The 21,758-nt window shown below is 45.2% G+C and overlaps 1 long non-coding RNA gene across 1 annotated transcript in view; it reads right to left on the minus strand.

Annotated features, from left to right (window-relative positions):
• Positions 1-322: 322 nt before the first annotated feature.
• The window catches only part of LOC119865118, a 72,843-nt gene continuing 51,407 nt past the window's right edge, over positions 323-21,758 (minus strand). Inside the window, exons 3-4 of the long non-coding RNA XR_005375969.1 lie at positions 2,064-2,261; positions 323-652 (exon numbers count right to left, since the gene is read on the minus strand). This is a non-coding gene — a long non-coding RNA (uncharacterized LOC119865118). The remainder of the gene's footprint in view (positions 653-2,063; positions 2,262-21,758) is intronic.

Here is a 21,758-nt window from a genome sequence, read left to right on the forward strand (position 1 = left end):
TCTTCTTCCTTCTTTCTTCTTTCTTCTTCTTCATTTCTTCTTCTTCTTCTTCTTCTCCTTCTTCTTCTTCCTCCTCTTTTTTTTAGCATTTTTTTTTTTTTAGCATTTTTCTTCTTAATCAAGGGCCATGCATCTCAGGTCTACAAAAATGCCATCTTGCTTTTCTGCCTCAAACTCCAGTTCACCAATGGGATCTTATCAATTCTAGAGAAACTCAATACTTTGGAGTTTCCTCAATCGTTACCACTTTTGTTCCGTCTGTTCCAGGTTTTCTCCTGCCCGCCCTCCCTCCCTCCTCCCCTCAGCTGACCTGAGTCCCAGAAGTTTTCTAGAATGCCTTAGTGTCAGCATTAACAACAGGGAGGTCTTGGGATTGGGACTATCCTCCCCCTTCCCCAAGATATCTGAGTCACTTACCCCAGCTGACCCCACGGGTGGCCATCTTTCAGGCCAGCGCTACTGAGGGGTCTTATACTCACGTTGTCTTCGACTATGGAGCCACTACCGCCTTCTGCAGCAAAGACCTCTCAGTAGGACCCCAGTGCCCGTCTTGGGTCCACCGGCTCTCCTATTGACTGGTGCTGACTAGTCATCCTTTGCTCCCTCAGCCAACTTCCACACCTTCCATGGCACACAGGAAAACTCAGCTGTTCTGGGGACAAGAGAGGTCCAGATGGGCTGTCTTGGGCCCCTTCTCTGCCTGGCACCCAACGAAGCCATCTTAAGCCTTGGCTTCCAGTCCCGGCAACACGGAGAAGCTGTGGGAAGCAAACTCCTTCCGGGGCTTGAAGAGAATGAGGCACACACCCTCTGTGTTCCTGAGCACAAACTCTCCTGTATGTCCTATTGTCATGTTCCTTTGGGGTCAACTTTGCTGAGTGAGGCGGGGGGGCACACATTCCCTCCCCCAATTCTCCCACTCTCCACCACAGAGGGCTTCGTCACTTCTCTGCTGAGGGAAATGTGTCCTGCAGGTTCGGCTTCAAGTATTTCTTGCACCTGGATAGTACCTGGGGGGTGTGGTGAACCACTCCAGCCAACCCAAGCAGAAAAGGGAGTGCTGTTGAACCGATGCTGGGCAGTTCACAGACTCGCTGGGAAAGCCAGAAAATCCAGTGAAAACCAGGAGGCCGGACAGCAGAAACTAAACACTGAATGGTCAGGGTCTTGCCGCCACTGAGCCTGTCTTTGTTGCCGCTGTGACTAGCAGGAAGGGTCCCTACAGCGCGGGGTCACCGCCTTCACACAGCGCCTTTGGCAGGAGCCATGCCCAGGTCACATGTCCGTCCACAAGCTGGCTGCCAGGTGGGACATCCAGCCCCCACATTTCCCCACAAGGGCAGGCAGGGGCCCCCTTTCCTCCAAGGCTCATGCGACCGAGGGATCCCCGACCCAGGAAAGGCCTCAGAACTCCTGACAGATGAAAAGAGGTAAACATCCCCTGCAAGGACTTAAAATAAAGGTTAAGAACCTTCATTCCTTTGATCTCTGGCTCAATGCTCAGATTCCCCCCTACATAGCTGCTCCAACAAAAGGGGCGAAAGGGAGCGTGAAGGGAAATGGCGTATAAATTAACGCCTCGCGACACACTATTTCACAGACAGTATCTCCCTAATTCCTAGAATTCCATAGACTGAGATTTTTGTATTCCCATTTTGTGCGTGAGAATGTCTTGACCGAGAAGGGTTCCATGATCTTGGGCAATGTAATTTACCTTCTAGATGCCTCCGTTTTCTCCTCAATGGATTAAGAGGAACCGACCTCGCAGGACCTGCTGTAATAAGGTTACAGTTTACAGCAACCCCAGAGTTCCGGGGGTGACAGTGTGGTGGAAAGGGCGCCACCAAACAGGCCAACTGGCCACTAATTCTCCGAGAACCATGGACATCTATCACTTTCCCTCTCTGGGCTCCCATCCTGACATCTGTAAAATAGGCATGTGGGACTAGAGCATCACTAAACTCCCTCCTATCCCACACATTCACCGTCCCTGAGTTCATCTGACCCATGAGTTCCTCCGTCTGCCAGATTCCATGTGATGGGACAGTGACCAGCGTGCTTACCTCCCCCTCGCTGTCCTAACTCCCAAATGAGGCCTCGTCCCTCCGCTTAAGTTGTAGGATCGACAGTTTGATGTGACATGTGAGCCCACAAAGCATGATGCAGTGATGTGTGCTACGCGCACAGCACCCCCGGGATCATTTTCACCAGGAAAAAGGACAGCCTGTGCCGACAGCATGGGTTGGGTCACACAGCGGAGCCTGCAGGGAAGAAACACACAGGCATCAGGGCGGGGGATCACGTCTGATGAGGCTTATAAAGGGAGCAGACCCCAGAGCCTCACTACGAGTGTGCACCATTTAACGTGGGTTTGGGGTTTTGTTTTTTGTTTTTTGTTTTTTGTTTTTTGCTTTTTTTTTAGTTTGCCGGGTGCGTTTTCTTGCCAACACGCCACCATGTCATGTTGAAGGAGATGAAGACCTTAAAGTCATGAGTTCACTCTAAGATCTGGAAAGAGGAAACAGAAGTGAAACTCTGCGGAGCTTCCCGGGTGGGGGAACAGACAATAAAGGACTTTAGAAGAAGACAGAGAGGATTGGGGGTCAGCAGGCACAGGGGAGCAGGAGAGCCCGCTGAGCCTGGCTGGGGGCTTGGGAATGCTCCGTAGGTGACCCCGGGGCACAGGCTGCCCCCAGCGTCCTGGCCGACCCAGGGGGCGTCTCCGAGGGGACTGGCTCCCGCGGGCCTCCCCGCACGTCTCTGGCCCCGCCACCCAGCAGGTCCCGGGGGGACGTTCGTCTCACCCCCGAAGGCAGCAAGTAATTGCAACAGAGGGCGGGGGAAGCTGGGTGAAGTCCCCGGGGTCTCAGCCCGTGGCGGGAGTCGCCGTCCAGGTGGGAAAGCAAAAGGCGGCACCACCCACCAGGGAGCGGAGGACAGCTGGCAAGGCTGGTGTGAGCAAAGGTGGTAATCTCGGGGGGCCTGGGGACACCTAGGAACCGGGACAGAGAACACAGTGTGGACGAGCACACTGCAAGGGCGCAGAGGGACCCAAGCCAAGGTGCCCCGACGGGAGGGGTGACAGCAGGGCTGGAGCAGCCACACGTGTGCAGCGGAACGGGGGCCGCGGCTGTGGCTCTGGGGACGGTGCCACCTCGGAAGCAGGGTGACAAAGCATCAGAGGCCAGAACACACGGCCGGGCTGCGCTGGGGAAGCCGGGAGGGACAGGCTTCTGGAAGCCACCCGCTCTGCCGCTGGGACCCCCTTGGGCTTGAGCCCACAGCACTGCGGGAGCTCAGGCCGGGGTCCCTGTCCCTCCCGTGGCCTCTGGGACCACGCAGGTCGCCCGTGGACCTGGGAAGGGCCTTGCGCCCCAGGCTGGGGCAGACGGCATGAGGTCCTCGGAACTGGTGTCTTGGGGGCTAAAGGAGGAAACAGTGGGACCCTTACTAACCCGTGCTAAAGGGAACGGCCGAGAATGTTCCCGGCGCAGCGTAGGCGATGGGCGAGCTGTGAAGCAGGGCCAACTGTCCTTCCGCGGGGAGCGGGGCTGCCGGCAGCAGGTACCACCCGCGGGCAGGGGCTGAGAGGCAACCCCCACGGGCCTGTCCCCAGTGTGCAGGGGCTCGGGGTCACTTCAGCGCTGCACCTGCAGGCGGGGTGGCAGGTGGCCCCCAGGTGGCTGCACCTGCAGGCAGCACTGCACCGCAGGCCGGGGGGCTGAGAGGCGACCCCCACGGGCCTGTCCCCAGCATGCAGAGCTTCGAGGTCACTTCAGCGCTGCACCTGCAGGCAGGGTGGCAGGTGGCTGCACCTGTGGGCAGCACTGCACCTGTGGACGGGGCTGGCAGGTGGTGCCCAGGTGGCCGCACTGCGGGTGGGGGGGCTGAGAGGCGACCCCCATGGGCCTGTCCCTAGCGCTCAGGGGCTTGGGGTCACTTCAGCGCTGCACCCGCAGGTGGGGGTGGCAGCTGGCCCCCAGGTGGCTGCACTGTGGGTGAGGGGCTAAAAGGGACCCCCACGGCCTGTCCCCGGCGCGCAGAGCCTCGGGGTCACTTCAGCACTGCACCTGCTGCTCCCGGACCTTGCAGCCACTGGGCGTTGCCGTCACGATCCCGGGTCTGTAGTGCCTTCACCCCAGAAGCCCTTCCCAGCTCCGCCTGCTCCGGCCGCGCATCCACGTTTCCCCACGGGCTGAGTTCCCAGGTGTTCGGCGCCGCTGCAGGGACGGTGCTGCGCCGCCTCGACGGCTTCTCAGACTGTCGCCCAGAGGCTCCCCGAGCGCCCGTCTCCAGCTGCCTCGCAGGGCCACCCCCACCCTCACCCGAAGGGAGGACGGACCCCCGGCGGCCACCCAGCCTGCAAGCCGGAGCCACGGGCCTGTGACAGGAGCACTGTCGTCCAGGACACAGCGATGGCCCGGCGTGTGCCCCGGCAACGGGAGAACCATCTGAACATCGAGTCCCCAGAAACCACCTACGTGAACAGAGAAACTATGGAGCAAGAACAGCTGCCCGGATGCTAAGCGCACACCCTGGGCGTCGCAGCGTGCCCCATCCCGGCACCAGGTAAGTGAGCACCTGCGGCAGGCCTGGACTGGTTCCCCCCTGCCCCCTGTCCCCCGAGACCACTCGGTCCCTGTGTCGCTGGCAGGAGGCTACGTGCATGTGGACTTCATCCCGGCTGCTCGGGGGCCAAGGGAGTGGCAGCGGGCCTTGGCCCCCGCAGCGGTGACTCTGTGCCAGGCCACCCAGGACTGGGTCCCACGAGACCACAGCAGCCCTCCTCCCACACCCCCGCCACCCCACGGCTACCTCAGCACCTCCACGTGTCCAGCTGAGTCTCCTAATCAAGCCCCAAGGAGGGCCCTCTGCATCTTCCCTTATCTCCTCACGGGGCAATTCCCAGATCTTGTCTGCTCTTAGACTCTGGGCTTCGCAGCTCCCTCTTCACATGCATCAGTCAAGAGAAGTAAATCTGGGCATATGAAGATGTTCTAAAACACAACGAGTTGAGAAGAAAGGCCAGACCCTCTGTGCAACCCCCTGCCCTCTAAAGCGCACATCATAAAAAAAGAAATGTCCCGACATGCTCATGTTACTAATAAAAATAAAAGAGTGCATGATCTCTGTGAATAAAAAGATAAACCACAGTAAAAAAGAGAACTATCTGGAAAACAAAAATACATACGTCACGCAGAGTAAAGCCCAAAGAAGAGTGACGTCTGGACCAAAAGTTAAGAAATAAAATAGTAGTGGTAAATAAAACCAACGAAGGGCAAACTGGAGCAACACTCCCTGCATCCAAAGGAAGAAAGGGTAAGATAGAGTAAGGATTTAACCAAAAAATAATAAGCATTTCTGGAACAGACAATAAAACAATACATACTAAAGAGAAATTATCCTGTGGTTTTTTTTTTTTTTTTTGATCCAAGCCTGATTATAGAGTCCTTGCAATAACCCAGGTAATCGTTTTGAAAAGAAGTTTATACCTAGCATTTGCTTCTGTTTTTTAGTATTTTATTTATTTATTCATGAGAGACACACACAGAGAGAGGCAGAGACACAGGCCGAGGGAGAAGCAGGCTCCATGCAGGGAGCCCGATGCGGGACTCGATCCCAGGATCCAGGGGTCACACCCTGGGCCGAAGGCAGATGCTTAACCGCTGAGCCACCCAGGCGCCTCTATACCAAGCATGTTTTAGTGAATATTTTAAAAATCCAAAAACAAAGAAAGCATTTCTAGATGCCTTCAGGCAAAAACTGCGAATCACCTATAGTCTTAGCCTGGGTTTCCCTAAAAGCAAAGCCTGAGCCAGAGGTTTACATGCTGCTATTTTGGTGAGTGGACAGCATCAACCCCACGGGAGCACAGACAAGACCACCTCGCTATCGAGTCAGCACAGCTAATTTCTCAAAACCTCACAGGACCAGGGTGCCTGAGTGGCTCAGTCGGCTGAGGACTAGTGATTTCGGCTCAGGTCGTGACCTCATGGGCTGTGAGATTGAGCCCCGGGGTCTGGCTCTGCACTCAGTGGGGAGTGTGCTGGAGATGCTCTCTCTCCCTCTAAAATAAATAAATAAAATCTAAAAAAAACAAAAAAACAAAAAACAAAAAACAAAAACAAAAACAAAAAAACTCACCATATAGGACCATCTTCCAAGAAGTCCCTTGAACTCCTCCAACTCAGCAGAGTCTGACCACAAGACGAGGAGAAAGGATTTTATCCATTGGTTTTCAACTCCCATTGGCCAAAGATTTGCACGCACACACCCAGACCCGGGAGTGTTGACTTCCACATGTCTGTGGGTTATCCCTGCATCACGCCCAGCAAGTCCCAAGAGCTCCGTGCCTCAGCATTATCAGGGAAGCTCCAGGGCAGAGATGGAGGGACACGCGGCCTGACCCGAGGCCAGGCGCTGGCGGCTGTGCCCGTGTGACTCGGTGGGCAGCTTACACTGGTCATCGCAGCGGCTCCCAGGGCAGAACAAGTGCCAGGGCTCCAGACACTAGTGAGCCCCCCAAATTCTGAAGCACCTGCTCCGTTGACAAAAGACCCGAAGTCAACTTCAGACTTCTCCTTGGCAACACTAATAGCAGACCAGGCCGGCTTCCTGGTCCTGATAAGGCACAACCCACCAAATGCCACAGGGCGGTGGAGCAGCAGCTGCAGAGCTTACAGAGAAGAAAGGCTGACCCAGGAATTTATACGCAGCTCTCGCCCTTCTTGTAGCAATGTCCCAATCTCTCTGAATAAGGTACCTGCAGCAAATCCCTAGAGCACAGAAATGCAATGCAATGAAGAACCCAAGAAGGAAGAAGTAGTAGTCAAAACGAATCCTGGAAGCATGAAAACTGTTAAATCATGGATACGGGTCTAATTAATGACTGTCAATCTCATTGGAAACCTCACTGGAAAATAGGAAAAATAGGTTATAAGGAGATACACATTGTCTACTTTTTCAAATTAAATGGTGAGGCTTATAATCACACATTAGACATTTGAAATCTCAAATACTACACTCATCGAAACTGGGGTTCATAAATGATGATTCTGTTCTCGACTTTGATATTTCAGAAAAAGATGGGCTTTATGAGGCTTTTACATTTTAAGCTGTATATTAATGGAATGAAAACCAGAAAGTTGACACTCAAAGAAGAAAATGGGAAGCAAATAGTATACATGGCACAAATTAAAATAAAACTTGACAGGATGAGCACTGGGTGTTATTCTGTATGTTGGCAAATTGAACACCAATAAAAAATAAATTTATAAAAACAAAACAAAAAAAAAGGAAATATAGAAACTGAAATTATAAATCAAGATACATAAAAGAAAAATTAGTTAAAAGGTTATGAGACTATATGTATCAAATGCCCATACTGAAAAAAACAAAAAAAAAGACTTTCAGACTGGATAAATAATAATAAGCTACATATAAAAGGTTCTGTATATTATTTTTAAGACTGGCAAAAATATATCCTGCAAATGTAACACGCAATTCAAAATAAATTACATTAAATTTAAAAAGAAGCCAATTCTTAAAAAATGACAAATGGTACTATCCATGATAAATATTTCATGATAGAGGGAGGCCTGAGTGGCTCAGGTCGTGATCCTGGAATCCTGGGGTCAAGTTCCCCATCGGGGTCCCCTCAGGGAGCCTGCTTCTCCCTCTGCCTGTGTCTCTGCCCCTCTCTGTGTCTCTCATGAATAAATAAGTAAAATATTTAAAAATAAAACTTACAACAGAACTCTTTTAGACATCTAAGAACAAAGCACCCCTACAGAAAGCTAAATTCCAAGCCCAGAGATACCAATACCGGCCGGCACCTGACTCCATCACCTGACTCCATCACACCAACAGCGACCCTGAGATTTTGACATCACCGATGGCCTTATTTTATAAATATGGAAACTGAGGCTCAGGAATGTTAACTGATTGCCCGGGGTCATGGATAATAAGTGGAAGAATCCAGAACTTGCTGCCGGGAATCCCACTTACCTTATCCCCAAATTCATGTCATCCACTGGTAGCTTATGTCTCTGTTTGTCCAAGCACGTGCGGTGGTCATCAAGACGCACCGGGGCATCGACATGACAGTTGTCTCCTTGAAGGCACACGGCTGGCTCACATGCCCACCCACCTGAGATCAGAGTATATGATCTGCATCCACAGAGCTTTCACATGGTCTCTCCCCACAGCAGTGGCCCACATAACGGGTATGACAGTGGCCCACATCAAGAGCCCACCTGTCCCCCACACCTCGGTGGGTTTGCATCAGGTGACATCAACCTTTATTGTTTCAACTACTAGATGCCAAGAGTGGTTCTTTACGACAGCCTGGCCTAAATCGATCCCAACCGATGAATCATTAGTAAAACTCTTCCTCTCAGATGGAGTCCAGGACGAGCGCGGACAGCACCCCGCAGAAGGCGGTCTCACTGGCCTCGCGCCATTAGTCAGCAACGTCCGGCTTAGCTAGCCAGTCACTAACCTACCCGACTGTCCTGTCCCATGGCCCACGTGGCTGCCCAGAGAGGCCTGATCAAAGACGTGCTGGTAGCCGAAGATCCCGCGTCTACCGCATTTATTTATTACACAAGTTAATAATCCCCCAAAGGAGATGAGGTTAGTGTGGAACGACTTCTTTATCAACGATCCATGGTGATCACTGCTGCCTTCCCTAAATAGTCACAGACTTTTTTTTTCCCCTTTAAAGAGAATCTGTCCTCGGAGGAAGAGGAAGGTGACATTTGATCTGAATCCTAGAAATACAATTTTTAAAGGCAGAAACGGAGAGGGAAGGACATTTCAGGTTCAATGACAGAATGAACACAACTGAGGGGGAAGGAAAGCGCGTGGCTTTGAGGGAACCCTCCCTCGGCTTCTGGTTTAGAGAACGGAGGTGGAGACACTAACTCCGTAATGTGTAAAGAGTGTTTACGTGCGCAAGCAGCTCTAGAACAAAAAGCAAGAGATCGGAGAAAATTCCATGTTGTCAGCAACTTGGAAGAGCTGATAGAAACTTTGTCTTTGAATTCATCTGCAGGTTAATTTTAAGTATATAAAGAATCAGATTATAGCCTAGGCCTTCCCTGAAATTGCTTTTAAAGATGTTAATTGATTTCCAATAACCGCATCTAATTTAAAACTCCTTCTTAAGCTTATAGGCAGATGGATGAAAGCCCCTCTAAGAGTTCTCCACTGGGAACGAGTTCTCTCCTACTACGCTCTTTTCCTAAAGTGAGTTTCCCAAGCGCTGGGTGACTGGGCTCAGGGATCTCACGACAAAAATAACAGAAAACATCAGTGGAGTAACAGCGGGCTGGGGAAGCTGGACCTCGTCTTTGGGGTGTCATCCCGGAGGCCACAGTCTGCCCGTCAAGCATCCGAAGCTGGACGTTCCCCAGTAATCCAGGAGAACACTTGACGGTTTTCTCCGCATCAGGTAGGAGGCAGGCCCGGATAAGGCGCAGCGTCTCCAAGGTTAGTTAGCACGATGCCGGGGCGGTGGGGTTCTCGGGCCTTCTGCAGAGGTCATTTCAGCACAGTGACCCCCAGGAGCTGAGCTACCTACAGCTTCCTTAGCTAAGGTCACAGAACAGACTCGGGGTGTGGACCCAACTCTAATGCCCCGAGACAAAAGCGACAGAGAACAGCAAAGTACATACGGGAAAAGCAAGGAACTCCTGAGACGCGAGACAAGTGTCCTCTCACCTCCTGCCCCCTCTGGGGACAGGGACAGCCTGCGCCACCCTGCGGGTCAGCAAGCAGCCGCATCCATTCAAACAGATTTTACCTCAACGGCCAGCTGGATTGGAAGCACAGTTCTTGGGCCTCGCGGCTGAACGTCGCTTGCTACACGACCGGCATTCCTGAGCGTGCTCGTTTGGGGTCTGCACCTCGAGACAAGGGAGGGATGGAAGGACGATGGCAGCCGAGACGCACAGGGCGACGAGGGTCCCCAGCCGTGGGAGCTGTGGCGATGGTCCCCCAAAGGGTGCAAGGCCTGGACACTGGAACCTCCACGATGAGCTCGCCCCGCGCAGCCAGGGCCACGGCCTCCTATTTCCTAACGGCCCCTCTAGCTCAGATGTTAGGAAACGGGGAATAGGAATATTAGAAGAGTGCAAGTTCCTATTTTCAACAAGATTTCTCAAGCTCCTGTGCAGTTTCAAATGCCACGTCGGTGCCTCCTGAGACTGAGAACAGAGAACGGTCAGAGCTCCACAGGACTAAAGATGATCGAGTCTAGAAAGTACATGCAGTGATAAGGGAGTAGAAGCCCTCAGAGGAGAAGAGGCGAATAAGGATCAATGAGCTGGCGGGGACCCTGGGTTCCCAATCTGGGTGCTTTCTTCTTTGACGCCGTGCTGCTTTCTTCATCCACATTTAATCCTCCCACTTAAATATTTCTTGAATCGGTTTCCATCCAGCCCGTAACATTCCACCTGCCACATTTCTTAAATATTGCCGAGAAAAGTTACATTTTTTTTTCCTGACAGAAGGCCCCAATTCAAATCTCATCATCTCTAGGTCTCTGCTCTGATTAGAATGATTTCCCTAAATAACCCAAGGTGATGATTTCCCATATTTTATAACGTAAGTTTAAATTTCTCTGCGCGGCCTGGAAGGCCCTTTCCAGCCCGGCCCCGTGTGAAGCTCCAGCCTCGCCAGCGTGCACGCGGACCGCCAGCCGGAGGCCTGCCCTGCACAGCGTGGCTTTTGTCTCTCACCCCTCGCGTATTAGTCCCCTTCCCTGGGACATCCTTCCTCCCTTTTGTTTGATCAGGTGAGACTTCCTCCTCCTTCAGAACCTGGTTTAAAGAACACTTGCCCCAACGATCCGTGTCTACTGAGATCCAACTATTTGGCAAACGTGAGGCACCCGCATGACACACTCAGAAACGCCGAACAAGGCCCTGTGCCGGTTTGCTGAAGTATCCTATGCGCAGCAAGATAATAACTCATCCAGATTCACACCGCATAGACAAAATGTTATCTGACCAGTAAGATAGGGAAAGACTTTCTGAAGTGCGAAAGTAATAGAAATCAAGGAGAAAAAATATATATATGCACATGAAAATTAGAAACTTCTGTTCTCTGGACTTGGAAATTTTGCATTGGACAAAAGATTGGTATCCTTAATAAATAAAAAGAAAGGCTTAACAAACAATAAGAAAAGCACAAAAAACTGTAATAAATGAGCAAAGGACATAAACTGAGATCTACAAAAGAAGGCAGATGGCTGATAAACACTTACAAATCTTAATCCCACTAGTAGACCAAAATAGCAAATTAAGAGATAATATCTTTTAACTATTTAATTAACAGCGACCATATTCATGATGACAAGAGTAATCAGTAAAATAATCATTCTCATACTTTGCTTATGGGAACTAGATTTATATTTTCTATATGGAAAGCAATTTTGCAGTACATATCACAAGCCTGAAAATTTCATCCCTTGGACTATGTTTTTTCTTCTCAAAATCTAGTCTAAGAAAATTGTCATAAATTGTGGAAACTTCTACTTCCCAGCATTGTTTATGTAGCAAAACAGGATACATCATTCGTGGGGCAATAAAGGAATAATTAAACTATGATACAAATATAGAATATAATATAGTAAATAAATTTTCCTTCTAGTATTATTTTAATGACATGATAAATGCTTATAATTTAATGAAAAATTTAAAAACAAAATGAAAATTGCTTTTGCAGTATGATCCAGATTATATTCTTAAATATTTATCTGTTTCGAAAAAGATTGGAAAGATATACATCAAAACATGACAATTGATTATTTCTGGGAAATTTTAATTTTTTTTCCCTTAAACGTTTTGCAATTTTACAAATTCTCTGTGATAATGTCACATTGCTTTTATAATCAGGCAAAAATGCTAGTTTAAGAAACAACACAAATTTCATACATATATACAAAACATATATATTAATACATATATACAACGAAGTATATATTTTATTTCATATGTGTGTGTGCTTGAACGTTAGTGCAGTCTATCCATAAACTATATGATTTGGAAGACTCCTAACTCTGGGAAACGAACTAGGGGTGGTGGAAGGGGAGGAGGGCGGGGGATGGGGGTGAATGGGTGACGGGCACTGAGGGGGGCACCTGATGGGATGAGCACTGGGTGTTATTCTGTATGTTGGCAAGTTGAACACCAATAAAAATAATTTATTATTTAAAAATTTTTAAAAAAATATATGATTAATCTTTTTCTTACAATGATATTCCTTTTAATACCTAATGAAAGTAGCTAGGGCTTCTGATGTTTCCGAGACGTGGGGCGTAGCAACGCCACCAGCAGTGAATTGTCACGCAGAAGGAAAGCCTTCTCTAACAGCACCTTCTTCTTCGGTTACAACTTTATAATGTATTATGCAGTTATTTGATTAACGTGCTCCATTAGAGCAGGAATTCCGGGAGAGCAAGGGCTCCCTACATAGTGGATGACTGCAGTATGGCCCGGGGTACAGTACGCCTGGATGCCTAGGAGGTGCTCATTAGCTCTGAGTACGCAGAAGAAAGAAGGAAAAAAAACAAGGAGCTCTGAGGTCATGGGGGCCTCCAGGAGAGTGGGACACTCACCCACTCATAGGCATCCCCCATCCTGTCTCCCTGTCCCCTATAGCCATCCCTAGACGGAAACCATAGGATCACTGGGATCCAACATTCTTTTCCTCAAAATCCATACCCACTTGGAGTACTTTTCACCAAAACTGATTCCTTCTAGACACTTTACCTAATGAGAGCCACCGACACGTGGACGTTGATGAGGACTTGGCTGGACACAGACCCGAGGGGTCTGAATCCATCAAGAGTCTCTGACTCTCCAGAACAAAACTCCAGTTGGCCATCGATAAGTCAGGCAAGGTCTTCATTGGCCTTCTAACGCACTGGGGCTGCGTTTCTCGCAGCAGCAAGGCCTGGTCAGATCCTCAGCTCCGCAGAGTACGGCCGGGGGCCCCCACGGGCAGCCCCCTGACAGCTATGGGAGCGGCGAGGACTGGGCCGCACACTGGGGACCCGAGGGAAGAAGGCTTTAGAGGCCCTGCCAGACACTCCCGATTCAACAATTCATTGAGGGCAAGCCAACGATCCAGCCAAAAGGATATTAAAGAGAAACGATGCTGTTGTACTGTCTGTGAGACTCACGAGGGAAGAGTAGATTGGTAAACATTTTCTTAAACCGGCGAAACACTCTATCTTGTTTACAAGGACTGCACGATAAGAATAAATTCTACCGCAAACAGGAGTGAGTGAAGAGGTTCCAAGGCTTCAGATCATGGCTAATTTCCCTAAGCTTCTAAAGCGTGTGATTTATTGATACCGTCTGGAATTCACGTTCGTGAGAAGTAAATTATCTACGTTTTTTATGAATCCCATCTTGTTCTCAATTTGCAAAACACAAAACATTCACTGTTGCAAAATAGTCTTTACAATTAGAAGGGATGCTGACTTAACCACTAAACAAATCTGGTTTTCAGTCTGGCTCAGGAACGAGACAGCAGTGTGACCTTGGCCAAGTCTCTGTCATCTCCCCAATGGAGAATGATGGCAGCCACCTCAGAGGGGAGTGTTGTTGGGATTAATCAAGGATGCCTCCTTCGGTTCCTGACAGAGCAGACAATAAATGGTCCATATCCAGGGCTGAGCAAAATAAAGTCATTTAACCCAACATTTATCAATAGATACTCCCCTGCGTGCCTTGGATTTAGACAGTCCCCTCTCCCTGAACGCGAATTTCCAGTGGATCTACTTGCTCGCGCCAACAGCTTCTTGTTGCATGTCAACCATGCCTGCGAAATAGCCCAGGCATTTATGATCATCCCCATTTTGAGGTTGAGAAATTAAAGCTCACAAAAGTCAAAGAAACTGTGCACGCCCATTACTAGGGATAGAAATAAAGTAAAAATTCCAGAGTTCTGAGTATTCTAAGTACTTCACTCTTCTTTTAGTTGTTGCTTTCATTCCAATCAGCTAGCATACAGCGCTAAATTTGTTTCAGGTGAAAAAAATAAAAAAATAAAAAAATAAAAAAATAAAAGGGAGACAGAACATGAAAGACTCCTAACTCTGGGAAATGAACTAGAGGTGGTAGAAGAGGAGGTGGGCGGGGGGTGGGGTGACTGGGTGACGGGCACTGAAGTGGGCACTTGAGAGGATGAGCACTGGGTGTTATTCTGTATGTTGGCAAATTGAACACCAATAAAAAATAAATTTATTTAAAAAATTAAAAAATTAAATTAAAAAATTAAAAAATTAAATTAAAAAATAAAAAATTAAAAAATTAAAATAAATTTGTTTCAGGTGTACAACGTAGGGATTCAACAGTTCCATACATCATCCGCTGTTCATGACAAGGGCACTCCTTAATCCCCTTCACCTATTAACACATCCTTCTGCCCCCCTACCCCCCCTCTGGTAACCATCAGTGTGTTCTCTATAGTTAACAGTCTGCTTCTTGGTTTCTCTCTCTCTCTCTCCCTTTTTCTTTTCCTTCGCTCATTTGTTTTGTTTCTCAAATCCCACATATGAGTAAAATCATATGGGCTTTGTCTGTCTCTGACGGACTTGTTTTGCTTAGTATTATACTCTCTAGCTCCATCCATGTTGTTGCAAATGGCAAAATTTCATTCCTTTTTTATGGCTGAATAATATTCTGTTATACATATGGATACACCACATCTTTGTCCATTCATCAACTGATGGACGCTTGGGTTGCTTCCATATCTTGGCTATTGTAAGTAATGCTGCTATACATTAGGGGCGCATGTATCCCTTTGAATTAGTGTTCTCTGTTCTTTGGATAAATACCCAGTAATGTGATTGCTGGATCATAAGGCAGTTTTACATTTAACTTCTTGAGGACCCTCCACACTGTTTTCCGCAGTGGCTGCACCAGTCTGCATCCCCACCAACAGTGCATGAGGGTTCCCTTTTCTCCGTATCTTCACAACAACTGCTGTTTCCTGTGTTGTTGATTTTCGCCACTCTGGTGTGAAGCGATATTGTGGTTTTGATTGGCATCCCGCTGACGGTCGGTGATGAAGAGCATCTTTTCATGTGTCTGTTGGCCATCTGGATGTCTTTGGGGAAATATCTGTTCATATCTTCTGCCCATTTTTAATTGGATTATTTATTTTTGGGTGTTGAGTTTTATAAGTGCTTTAGATATTTTGGACACTAACCCTTTATCAGATATGTCATTTGCAAGTATCTTCCCTTACCCAGTACATTGCCTTTAGTTTTGTTGATCATTTCCTCCTTGTGCAGAGAAGGTTTTTATCTTGATGAAATCCCAATAGTTTATTTTTGCTTTGGTTTCCCTTGCCTCAGAAGACATATCTAGAAAAAAGTTGCTACAGCCGATGTCAAAGAAGTTATTGCCTGTGTTCTCTGCTAGGATTTTTATGATTTCAGGTCTCACGTTTAGATCTTTAATCCATTTTGAATTTATTTTTGTTTGTGGTGTAAGAAAGTGTCCAATTTCATTCTTCTGCATGTAGCTGACCAGATTTCCCAGAACCATTTGTTGAAGAGACAGTCCTTTTCCCACTGGATATTCTTTCCTGCTTTGTCAAGGATTAATTGACCATCTGGTTACAGATTTAGTTCTGGGTTCTCTATTCTGTTCCATTGATCCATGTGTCTATTTCTGTGCCAATACCATACTGTTTTGATGACTACAGCTTTGTAATATAACTCTGGAATTGTGATGTCTCCAGCTTTCCTGTTCTTTTTCAAGATTGCTTTGGCTATTCAAGGCCTCTTGTGGTTCCATACAAATTTTGAATTGTTTGTTCTACTTCTGTGAAGAATGCTATTGGTATTTTGATAGAGATTGCATTAAATGTGTAGATTGCCTTGGGTAGTATAGACATTTTAACAATATTTGTTCTCCCAAACCATGAGCATGGAACATCTTTCCATTTCTTTGTGTCGTCTTCAATTTCTGTCATCAGTATTTTGTAGTTTTCAGAGTACAGGTCTTTCACTTCTTTGGTTAGGTTTATTCCTAGGTGTCTTATTATTTGGGATACAATTATAAATGAGACTGTTTTCTTAATATTTTTTTCTGCTGCTTCATTATTAGTGCATAGAAATGTAAGAGATTTCTGTACCCTGATTTTGCATCCAGTGACTTTATTGAATTCATTTATCACTTCTAACAGTTGTTTGGTGGTCTTCAGGGCTTTCTACACAGAGTATCATGTCATCTGCAAAGAGTGATAGTTCTACTTTTTTCCTTACCAATTTGAATGCCTTTTATATCTTTTTCTTGTCTGATTGCTGTGGCTGGGACTTCCACTACTATGTTGAATAAAAGTGGTGAGAGTGGACATCCCTGTCTTGCTCCTGTCCTTAAGGGAAAAGCTCTCAGTTTTTCCCCCATTAAGAATGATGTGAGCTGTGGGGTTTTCATAGATGGCCTTGATTAAGTTGAGGTCTAGTCCCTCTAAACCTATTTTGTTGAGAGGTTTTGTCATGAATGCATGCTTTTTCTCCATCCATTGAAATAATCATACGGTTCTTATCATTTCTCTTATTGATGTGATATATCATGTTGATTGATTTGTGAACATTGAACCACCCTTGCAACCAGGAATAAATCCCACTTGATTGTAGTGAATGATTTTTTTAATGTATTTTTAGATTCAGTTTGCTAATACTTTCTTGAGGGTTTTGTGTCTATATTCATCAGGGATATTGGCCTATAGTTCTCTTTTTTTAGTGGTATCTATCTGATTTGGGCATCAGGGTAATTCAGGCCTCATAGAATAGATTTGGAAGTTTTCCGTCTTCTATTTTGGGGAATAGTTTAAGAAGAATACATATTAACTCTTTTTTAAATGTTTGGTAGAATTTGCCTGTGAAGCTGTCTGGCCGTGGACTTTTGTTTGTTGGGAGTTTTTGTTTTTTATTACTGATTCAATTTCTTTGCCTGTTATCAGTCTTTTCAAATTTTCCATTTCTTCCTGTTTAAGTTTTGCTACTGTGCATGTTTCTAGGAATTTATCCATTTCTTCTAGTTTGTCCAATTTGTTGGCGTATAGTGAGTGTTTTCATAATATTTTCTTATAATTTTATTTCTATGGTGTTGGTTGTTATTTCTCCTCTTCCATTTCTGATTTTGTTTATTTGAGCCCCTCTCCTTTTTTTTTTTTTTTTTTGATGTGTCTAGCTACAGGTTTATCGATTTTCTTGATCTTTTCAATAAACCAGCTCCCCGTTTCATTAATCTTTTCTACTGGCTTTTTTTTAGTTTGTACATCATTTATTTCTGTTATAATATTATTTCTTTCCTTCTGCTGGTTTTAGGCTTTGTTTGTTGTTCTCTTTCTAGCTCCTTTGGGTGTAAGATTAGATTGTTTATTTGAGATTTTTCTTGCTTCATGAGGCTATAAACTTCCCTCTTAAAACCACTATTGTTGGGGATCCCTGGGTGGCTCAGCAGTTTGGCACCTGCCTTTGGCCCAGGGTGTGGTCCTGGAGTCCTGGGATTGAGTCCAGCGTCGGGCTCCCTGCATGGAGCCTGCTTCTCCCTCTGCCTGTGTCTCTGCCTCTCTCTCTCTCTCTCTCTCTCTCTCTCTCTGTGTGTGTGTGTGTGTGTGTGTGTGTGTCTATCATGAATAAATAAATATATAAATCTTTAAAAAAAAAAAAAAAAGAACCATTATTGTTGCGTCCCAAAAGTTTTGGACCATTATGTTTTCATTTTCATTTGTTTCTGTGTACATATATACTAAAATTGTTTCTGCATACTTTTTTATTTCTTTATTTCCTGATTGGCCCATTCACTATTTAGTAGCATGTTATTTAACCTCCATGTATTTCTGCTCTTTCAGGATTTTTTTTTTCTTGTAGTTGATTTCTAGTTCCCTAGCATTCTGGTCAGAAAAGATACATCATATGACTTCAATCTTCTTAAATTTGTTGAGACTTATGACCTAATATATGTGATCTATTCTGGAGAATGTTCTCTGTGCACTTGAAAGAATGTGTATTCTGCTGATTAAGGGTGGAATTTTCTGAATATATCTTAAATCCATCTGTTCCAATGCTACATTCAAAACCATTGTTTCCTTGTTTACTTTCTGTTTAGATGATCTGTCCATTGATGTATGTGAAGTGTTAATGTCCCATGCTATTGTATTATTTTCAATTAACTAGTTATTATTAACTATTGTATACATTTGGTTGCTCCCATGCTGAGTGCTTACATAATTACAATATTAATGTCTTCCTGTTGGATTGCCCTGTTTATTATTATACAGTGTCCTTTTTGTGCCTCTTATTACAATCATTGTTGTACAGTCTTTTTTGTCCAATATAAGTATTGCTACCCCAGCTTTCTTTTGATATGCATTTGCATGATAGATGTTTCATCATTCCCTTGTTTTCAATCTGCAGGTGTCTTTAGGACTAAAATGAGTCTCTTGCAGCAAATAGATTGGTCTTGTTTTCTTTTATCCATTCTGTCATCCTAAGTCTTTTGATTGGAGCATTTAATCCATTTATATTCAAAGTAATTATTGATAAAGATGTATTTATTGTCATTTTATTCTTTGGTTTGTGGTTGTTTCTGGAGATTTTCTCTGATCCTTTCTTGTCTTACTCTCTTTCATGGTTTGCTGATTTTCTTTTATAATACATTTGGACTTCTTTCTCTTTATTCTTTGCATATTTATTAGTGGTTTTTGATTTGTGATTACCATTAGACTTGTATATAACATCCTATGTATATAGCAGTCTATATTAGATTGATGGTTAAGTTTGAAACCATTCTTTACTCTTCTCCTCACATTTTAGGTATATGTTGTCATATTTTATATCCTTTAATTTTGTGAGTTCTTTGATTTGTATGGAAATATTAATTTTTACTGGTTTTGTGTTTCCTACCTTCATATTGTCACTTTGAGTCCCCTTTAAAATTTCTTGCATAGCTGGTTTGGTCTATCATGAATAAATAAATATTTAAATAATATTTAAATTATTAAATTTAATAATTTAATAATAATAATTTAAATAATTAAATAATTAAATAATTAAAAATAATTTAATTTAATAATAATAATTTAAATAAGGTTTGGTGGTCATGGACTCCATTTAGTTTTTGTTTGTCTATGAAACTCTTTATCTATCCTTCTATTATGAATGATAAGCCTCGCTGTATAAAGTATTATTGGTTGCAGATTTTTTTTCCTTTCAGCACTTTGAATATATCATGCAACACCCTTCTGACTTGGAATATTTCTGCTAAAAAGTACCCTGCTAGCCTTATGGGGCTTCCACTGTCTTCTTTTGTCTTGCTGCCTTTAAATTTTTTTTCTTTATCATTGTATTTTGCAAACTTAATTACAATATGTCTTGGTGTGGACTTGTTGATTTTGTTGGGGATTCTCTGTGCCTCCTTGATCTGGATATCTGTTTCATTCCTCAGATTAGGGAGGTTTTCAGATATTTCTTCAAATAAATTTTCTGCCCCCTTTTCTCTCTCTCTACCTCTTCTGAGATTCCTATAATACAAATGTTATTACGTTGATGAAGCCACTGAATTCCCTAAGTCTATTCTTGTTTCACATAATTCTTTTTCCTCTTTTTTGTTCAGTGTGATTACTTCCCATGCTCTTTCAAGTCATTAATTCCTCCTCTACTTTTTCCAGCCTACCGTTCATTCCATCAAGCATGTTTCTCATTTCATTTCTTGAGCCCTTTATCTCAGCTATGTTATTACTTATCTCTGTGTTAAGGGTCTCACTCACGTCTTCCACCCTTTTCTCAAGTCCAGTGAGTATCCTTATGACCATTGCTTTAAATACTCTATCGGGTATGTTTTATATTTGTTTCACTTAGATTTCTGGCCATGGTCTTGTCTTGTTCTTTCATCTGGGATAAATCTCTCTTACTATTTTGTCTACGTCTCTGTGCCTGTTTCTCTATGTAGGGCATTCAGCTATGTCTCCTGTTCTTGAGAGTAATGGTTTTATAAAGAAGAGGCCCTGTGGCACCTACCATATAGTGTCCCCTGCTCCCCAGGGCCTGGTGCTTCTGGGAGTGTCTCCAATGTGCTGTGTGTGCTCTGCTGTTTTGTCCTGCCCACTTTATCCTCCAGGCCAATCTGTAGGGGCTCTCTTTGTCTGTTATGGGCAGTGTTTGGTCCCTGACCTGCATGTGGTGCATTTTAACCAGGCGTTCCCTGGTCTTCTTATGAAACAAGACCTGTCACCACTATTGCCAAAACTGAGGCTCTGCAAAACTCCCCAGTTGGGAGATGTGATGTGAGCATGCGTTGGGCCCATCTGCTGGGGCAGGCAGCCTGCTATACTGGGATTGAGGCAAGAGAGACTGGGAAGGGCAGTTCCACTGAAGTGTGGGGGGTGTGAGGCTTGGTATAAGCAAGTTAAACAGCCAGTTTAGGTGCTACACTGGATCCTGCAGGTGACCCTATGCTTATACTGAAGGACAGGGGAGGGAAATGGTGTTGACTAGTTTCTTTTTTCTAGAGGGGTCTCTCTGTGGATACTGTCTCTCTGGAACATGCCCTGAGATGAGTGAATAACCTCCCCTGGTATGTGCGCCGGTGCTCTTCAGATTGCTGTTTCCATGCTATATGTCCATGGGTTGTTTGTCTGTCTTCTCTCCAAGAGCAACACAGTGCCCTCTGGGCTCTATCCCAGCCAAGTCTGCTAACCTTCAACACTCTGGACTTTAAGGCCCATTGGTTGCCAGAAGTCATACAGTTCAGGCCCTCTCACTTTCCAAGCCAATTCCGTTTCGCCATATGCTCCCCTGTGTGCCAACCTGTCTCTCACTCTTCTCTAGGACAATGAATGGCTCCCTCCCCACCACAGTGGCCATGAGCCACTTCTCCTCTAAACCATATCTCCAAACCTCCTTCCTTCTCCAATATGGCTTCTTCTCTGTCTTTAGTTGTGAGTTTGTTCTGCCAGTCTTCTGGTCAATTTGGGGGTATTTAGGATGATTTGGTAGTTATCTAGTTGTGCTACTGGGGTTAGGCCAGCCTAGGGTTCTCCGGTTCCACTGCCATCAGGCTGACAAAGTCAACTAAACAACTAACTTTTAAAAGATTCTCCAAAAAAATAAATAAATAAATAATATAATGTTCTCAAAACAGGAGATAAAGATGTTAGGGTCTGTGTTCAATAGGTCATCTAGCAAGAGAAACCCTACAATTTGTAGTAAAGGAAATATATGTGTATGTATATATGCCAACCAGCTCAGCAAAGAGCAGCTGATAGTAAGATAAGCAGTAAGATCAGAGGGTAGTATATAGAACTTCCAGACAGATGAATTCCTTTATTTATAACTATAAAGGATTTTGTAAGCATATATGTGCCAGAAAGGACAGATATTCTAATGCTGTTGAGCTAGGCTATAAAATAACATATTATGTTGAGATAACATTTTTATGATTAACAACACATTTGATACAACTGTTTCAGTGAAGTGAGATGAGGCCAGGTTCATAATTCCTTATTACCAATTCCAAAATCCCAAATGTTACGGAAACCAAAACTCTTTTTACTAAGTTTGGCATCAAAAACTCATTTGGTTAACTAACATCAGGTCATCCCATGTAGCTGAATATTCAGATGTGCCATATCAGAAATAGTATGCTTGGTTAGAGGATGCTGCCCCCAGTCCTTCCTGGGATACTATGTAATACAGCCACCATATTATTGCTCCGGTATCTGCAAAA

Source organism: Canis lupus, chromosome 22 (genome assembly GCF_011100685.1).
Source record: "Canis lupus familiaris isolate Mischka breed German Shepherd chromosome 22, alternate assembly UU_Cfam_GSD_1.0, whole genome shotgun sequence".
In the NCBI taxonomy this organism is placed as follows: Eukaryota; Metazoa; Chordata; class Mammalia; order Carnivora; family Canidae; genus Canis; species Canis lupus.